The sequence below is a fragment of the Moschus berezovskii genome, chromosome 8 (assembly GCF_049115385.1).
Source record: "Moschus berezovskii isolate FMDL1 chromosome 8, NW_MosBer_1.0, whole genome shotgun sequence".
Lineage (NCBI taxonomy): Eukaryota > Metazoa > Chordata > Mammalia > Artiodactyla > Moschidae > Moschus > Moschus berezovskii.
The window spans coordinates 51328412-51335413 of NC_142467.1; the positions used below are offsets into that span (position 1 = coordinate 51328412).

The window sequence follows — 7002 nt, forward strand, 5'->3', positions numbered from 1 at the left end:
GCTATGGACTGTAGCCCTCCAGGCTTCTCTGTCTATGGCATTCTCCAGGCAAGAATAATGGAGTGGGTTGTCATGCCCTGCTCCACGGGATCTTCCTGACCCAGGGATCGAACCAACGTCTCCTGTGTCTCCTGCATTACAGGTGGATTCTTTACCACTGAGTCACCAGGGAAGCCCCCATAATCCTTGGATAGTTACTTAAGTGAGAATAGTAATATTACTTACCTCAGTAGGCTGATGCAAAATGAAATTAGAGATTATTTGACTAGTCTCAGACACAGAATAAGCATTTGATACATAGAAGCTGGTATTATTATTATCAATATTTTTATTTTATTTATTTATTTTTGGCTGTGCTGGGTCTTCATTGCTGCACGGGCTTTCTTTAGTTGCAGTGAGTGAAGGCTACCCTCCAGTTGTGATGTACAGGTTCCAGAGTGCTTGGGCTTCAGTAGTTGCAGCACATGGGCTCAGTAGTTTTGGCCTCCAGGCTTTACATCGCAGCATCAAAGGTATGGCACCTGGGCTTAGTTGTCTCATAGCCTGTGGGATAGTCCTGGACCAAGGATCCAACCCACATCTGCACTAGCAGGTGGATTCTTTACCACTGAGTCACCAGGGAAGCCCCATCAATATTATTATTAGGTATTGGGTAATGGTGCTAGTGGTAGTGTGATTAGGAAGTGGTCTTTATACTGGAAGAATTTATAATCTACCGAGAGAACCAGATAAGTGATACAGAGAATGATGAAGTGCTAAATAGAAGCATGGTCACTGAGATTTTAGGTGGGATTTGCATTTAGGATGAAGAAATTCATTCCAACTAGAGAGGTCAGAGAAATCTTTATTTGGTGGAAAAAGCAGGGTAGGGGCTAGGAATGTTTCGGGATATACTGGGAAATTCCCTCACCTAAAAAATGTTTTTTTGGATCCTAAGCACCCTCATCTTTACTCTCCTAAGTGGCAATTACATGGGACAAACAAGTTAACTCTGTGGTCCACACTTAGCCCAGGTGTCTGTGGAACTGATGATTTCACAAATACTTTACCTTCTTTCCACTCTGCCAAAATGAACTAGAAAGAAAGGGAACACACACACACACACACACACATATCCCAAAAGAGTGTTTGGTGGTAGGATACACGTGCACAAAAGAGAAAAAAAAGAGCAGGAAACTTTGTTATGGCTCTTCTAACCTGGGACTCATATGGGGAGTTTAAAGGCTGAATGTCTCCTACATAACTCTTTGGTTGCAATGCAAGGCTCACATCACACAAACTGGGCATGCCCAGCCACACCAACGGCTCTCAGGTAGCAAAGCAGCTTGTCATAGAAGAGAGGGGCAGCGAGAAGTGGGCGAGAGGCCAAGGCAATAAGGCAGTCATGCACAGTGGAACAGAGCCCTTGACTTGATGCCTCAGCCTAGCCTCCTGCTTTGAATGAAAAAGCCATTTGCCACATCATGGACTGGATCTTGAGGGTATTATGCTAAGTCAGACAGAGGACAGACACTATCAATTTCACTCATATGTAGAATATATTTAAAAAAAAATAAATGAGCAAACCAGATAAGAACAAGCATATGGATCCAGAGCACAGAGTACTGGTTACCAGAGAAGAGGGAGGGGCTGGGAAGAGGGCAGAGTGGGTCAATGGTATCAATTGTTTGGTGATGAAAGGATGCTCAACTTTTGGTAGTGAGCACGCTGGCATGTATACAGAAATTGAAATATAATATTGTATAAAAATAAAGTTTTAGTTTAAACAATAAAGTTTTATTTTAAAAAAGCCAGTTGGGAGTAGGGCAAAAATTCTGGACTTGGGGTCCAGACCTGGGGTGCAGTCCAACCTTCCCAGTTGTCACAGGTCTCTCTGTCACAGGTTGCAGTGCGATTAAACAGGAAACCACAGGTAAAGAGACTGATGTAAAATGCGCAATGTCCCATGTAAAACAAAGACACCATTCCTCAGAGATGGGGAAACTGAGGCACAGAGGGGAAGGTCTTTGCCTGGGACCCAGAGCAGTAAATGAACGGCAGAGCTGAGAGGGAGGTTCCATGTCCTCAGGCCAGAGGGGCAGGTCACAGGCAGACCAGGGTCACCTGAACAGCCAGGCCCTTTGCTCCAGCCACAGGGGCCAGGCTGGGGCTGATAAACAAAAGACAGACGCATATCCGGTGCACATTTCAGCAGCCCCAACCTTCGCCACCGCCCAAGCACATAGGTTTGTTGTGGGAAGCCCTGGGGAGGCAAGAGGAAGAGCTTAGGAGAACATGTGGGAAATTGAGCCCGCCAAGAGAAATGGAAAACACCTTAGCTGGTGTGAAGGGAAGAGCATGCAGAGACATAATCCATAGCTTCAATGTTTTTGTCATCTGTAGCAGAATGGTGAAGGTGACTTTCTGCAGGGTCAGCCCCAGTCTAAAGCCCAGACGACTTAAGCAAAATGCCTTTGGACTTGTCTGTTAAAATTTTTGCATATAAAGTGACAATGACAAAATCACTGCAATGCAAATATGCAAAATTTTCACAGCTTGGCTTCCAGGTTGGTCTGTGGAAAAACAACTTGTGCATACTTTGAGAATAGGAGTGGGGATGGGGAGACTGTAGTCTAGTGGCAAATTTCCAGATCTTTTGAGTCAGGAGGCAAGGATGCAGATGGCTTCCATGTCAATTGGCTGTGGTTTGCCCGGCGAAGCGACTGCCCTAGTTGAGTCTCTTGTTCTGCAGCAAGACATCTGTATGGGAAGAGTTATGGGGTCTTTTCTAGGTCTGAAAATGTGAGGCATATGAGAGAGGAAAGGGACAGCATAAACATTGATTATCACTAATTGCTGAGGAGTACTAGCTTATATTTTATATGTATATATAATCTATATCTTATATCCTGTAGCCTTTAAGTTTTCCCTATGAAGACTGTGTTATTGTTCCTAGTTTAGGTACGAGGAATCTGAGATCTGGAGAGGTTTCAGGCTCCTCCAGGGTCACACAGCCAGTCACAAAATTGGGATTCAAAGTCATGTCTATTGTCCTTCAAAGACTGTGATAAAATAGTGGGAGCAATATTCTTGCCCCTGAAAATGATGCTGTCATTGAACATACATTCCTTGCTTTCCCCATGGACCTGTCCCATGTCCTAGCTCTGGATATTTTAGGGGAAAGATCCCCCAGCTTTGGAGTTGGAACACAGAAACGTGCGCTGCAGCTGACTCCACTGCCTCAGAACGGTCGTTTGTGCGCGCCTCTGTCTCAGCCCCACGTTCAGTGATGCCGTGTTGGTAGCTGGAAGCTGGTGACGGTAGGAGTATTTCCCCCATGGAAACAGGCAATACCACAAACCAGGGACTCTCCTCTCAGCAAGGGTCAGCTTACTAACACACCACTGGGTGTTGTCTCATCTCTGTCATCAGCTGAGACACTAAACGTTTAGAAACCCATATAGTAACTGTGGTGTTGCTGTGACATTAAAGTACATGAAAAGTGAAATTGTCTCACTGAGTTGGCTTAGACTGGTTTGGTGTTGGTGAGTAGGTGTACTAAGAGAGAGAACAGAGGCCCAAATTTCTTGAAATAGAGTCGGGCTTACTGTGTTTTTACCAAGTTTCCCCATGATTCTGATACCCTTCACAGTTTGAAAACTTCTGGTCTAAAGACTGGGAATAGGAATCCCTCCCCTGACCTTCCCCACAAGACTGATTATGGGAGCATGAAGAAACAAAATCATATTTTTAAAAGGAAGGCATCATATAAGCACCACTGAGGCACCCCATCTCCTTGGCTATAAAATGTGGGTAAGTCTGCCTTTACCCATTTGTTGTTGAGAAGGTAATCCTGCAGTAATGATCTTGTAAGTGGGAAAACTGTGTAACATGCGGCATTATGATGACAAAAATAGAGGATGAACTCTCTTTTGGCTCTACTTTCCTTGAAGTGCTGGGGAACACCCTTCCTTCACCTTCTGCTCCCACATCCTATTTTTGAACCTGGCATATTTTGGCCTAGGGATTAAATGACCACTGGGGCCAGCAAACCTGCATGACTGCCCTGCCTCCAGCATTTCCCGGCACCTCTGCTTCTTGCAGCAGCTGACCTGCCTCCTCCTAGTGGTGACCGCTGGCCTCCAGCCCGGATAGCTCCATCTCCTTTCCCAGAGTCAAAGTCTGACACTTAGCTTTTAATGTAGTAGTTACTACTTCATCTAAGGAGGTCACTTGGTTTTAACTTTTAAAATATCCCTTTCTCCTTTGTGTTTTGGAGTAAGGCCAGCCTGACCCCAGACAGTGACCTCTTCTTATGGGTACGACTGAAAGGCCCAAGCTTGTGGGGCAAGGGCCAATATTCTAGTGTGCACTTGCCATGATCTTGCCAGCTGGTGTTCCTTCTCTGGATCTCTGCTTTGTTACCCAGAAGGCAAACTGTTGGCATTATGTGTGGGATGATTTCTGAAAATTGCAGAAAGTTTAGCATTCCTGGCTTAGCATTCCAAATGCCAGTAGAGTGTCTGCTTCATCACAGTGACAACTTTAAGCACCACACATTTTCAAATGGGCCCATAAGGCTGGTTCTCCTCAGGGACTGTGTTCTGAAGGGCCTCGATTTCTTCATCTGGTAAATGAACAAGAGACGGTCTCCAGAACCAGAGGGCCCTCACTCTTAAGCTATAAGAACTGCCTGGGACTGGAAAGAAAGGCTATATCTCTCCCCTGATCTGTCCAAAGCTCTGCTTGGATTTATTTAATCTATAGCTTGTTTGGAGAAAACCTGTGTCTTAAAAACTTTTTTAAAAAAAGCATGAAAACCACTGGACTGGACTGCTGCTGCTGCTGTTAAGTCACTTCAGTCGTGTCCGACTCTGTGTGACCCCATAGACGGCAGCCCACCAGACTCCCCCGTCCCTGGGATTCTCCAGGCAAGAACACTGGAGTGGGTTGCCATTTCCTTCTCCAATGTGTGAAAGTGAAAAGTCAAAGTGGACTGGACTAGATATTCCCAAATGACAGTCAAGGGCCCAGTGCACTCTGCATACATGTATTGTTTGGCATGGAATTTTAAGATATTTGGAAGCAACATTGAAAAAAATATATGGATTTTAGGCTTATTGGGAAAAAAAATAAAAGCAGAAAAGAAGACAGGGAGATTTGGCAACAATAAGCCCAGCTTTCTACAAGGCAACAGTGGGCTGCAGCTGAGCACAGGCTACCCACTGAAGCGGGGCCTGTCCTGTCCTTCACTTCATTTACTTGCCTGGCCTTGGAGGCATCGTGGTGTGCAATGTTTGTTCTCAACCCAGAATACCTGGAAGAGTTTTCTAAAATTCCAGTACTAAGGCCCTAAGCCAGAGTAATTTAATAACTGTCTCTGGGTGAGGGGCCTGGGTATGAGTCCTTTTAAAACCTCCCCAGGTACTGTCCTGGGGCAGAACCAGCAGACTCTAGAGCATCTCAGGTTTGGAAACCTCCTGTGCGTGAGTGCTCAGTCGTTTAGTTGTGTTTGACTCTTTGGGACCCCATGGACTGTAGCCTGCCAGGCTCCTCCATCTGTGGAGTTTTCCAGGCAAGAATAGTGGAATGACTTGCCATTTCCTACTCTTCCTGACACAGGAATTGAACCTGCATTTCTTGTGTCTCTTGCATTGACAGGCAGATCCTTTACCACTGTACCACCTGGGAAACCCGGAAACCACCTGTAAGAAGTCTAAATTCATGGTGTGTGTGTGTTGGGGGGGTGGTGTCTGGTTCCTCCTCCCTACCTTTCTACTTCTTTTAGGGTCCCCAGCCTCTTTCTCTTCCTCTGGAAACCTTTGATTTCTCCAAGACTCAACTCCGTCAATCTTCTTCTTTTTTTTTTTGGCCCCACCTGACAGTACCTGGTGAAGTTTTAAAATTATTCATATGCATAGGCCCCTTGCCCAGAGACAGTTATTAAATTAGTCTGGCTTAGGGCCTTCTTTTTTTTTTTGGCCCCAGCTTGCGGCAGGTGGGATAGAACCTGCACCCCTTGCAGTGGAAGCATGAAGTTTTAACTGCTGCATCAAAAAGGAAGTCTCCCTGTCAGTCTTCCTACTTGGTTAGAGAATTTTCACTTGGCAGAACATCCACCTGGTCTCTCCCTGGGTGCAGTGCTTTTTTGTTGAATTTAATCAATGTTTTGTTCTTACCAGGCCCCCAGGGCTCAGAACCCTCTCCTAGGGACCCAACCCCACCCCCAGGGAACCTCTGCAAGCCTCAAACTCATCAGCTCCTGTCAGCCTCTGCCACAGAAGCAAGTCCAGGCTCCTTCCTAACAGTTCTTCTGGACTGATACGGGACCCTCTTCCCTGGACATTCATTTACATAAATTAAAAAAAAAAGCAACTGGTAAAGCAGGGTTCTCAACCTCAGTATTGTTGATATTTCGGTCCACATGAATCTTTGTTATGGGGGCTGTCTGGTGCGTTGAAGTGTGTTTAGCAGCATTCATGACCTCTACCCATTAAATGCCAGAAGGACCTCAATCTTCTGCTCCCCTAATCCAAATCATGAAAACCAAAAGTCTTTCCAGGCATTGCAAATGTCCCTTAGAGGCAAAAATCACACCCATTGAATACCACTGCTATAAAGTAATTCAAGGTCTCACTTTCTCTTAAGGCATAGATGACATTTCTTGCGCCATCCATATACCTGTACACTCTCCAACCTGTGTCCCCTAGAGCCCTGTTTCTTTTTGCAGTAAACAGGTCTCCCTAGCCCCAACCACCTCTAATGTTCCTTTACTACATCAATAAGAGAACATCAATTCACCCAGCTGCTCAAAAGCCTAGAAATTTTCTTTGGGTCCTCTGATTTTAGTTTCCATATACAGGCGATCAGCAAATCTTAACAGGATCTATGTTTAGACATACCCCAAACCCTTCCACTTCTTTCCATCTCCATTTTTACTAGTTTTGTCTATAAATTTATTTATTTAATTATTTTTGGTCTGGGCTGTTTAAATGGCCTCATTTTGCCTTTTACAATACATTC

At 45.1% G+C, this 7002-nt stretch overlaps 1 long non-coding RNA gene across 1 annotated transcript in view; it reads left to right on the forward strand.

Annotated features, from left to right (window-relative positions):
- Positions 1-7002, forward strand: part of LOC129558284 (uncharacterized) — a 162869-nt gene that overhangs the window by 101625 nt on the left and 54242 nt on the right. The gene's annotated exons all lie outside the window — the stretch shown is intronic.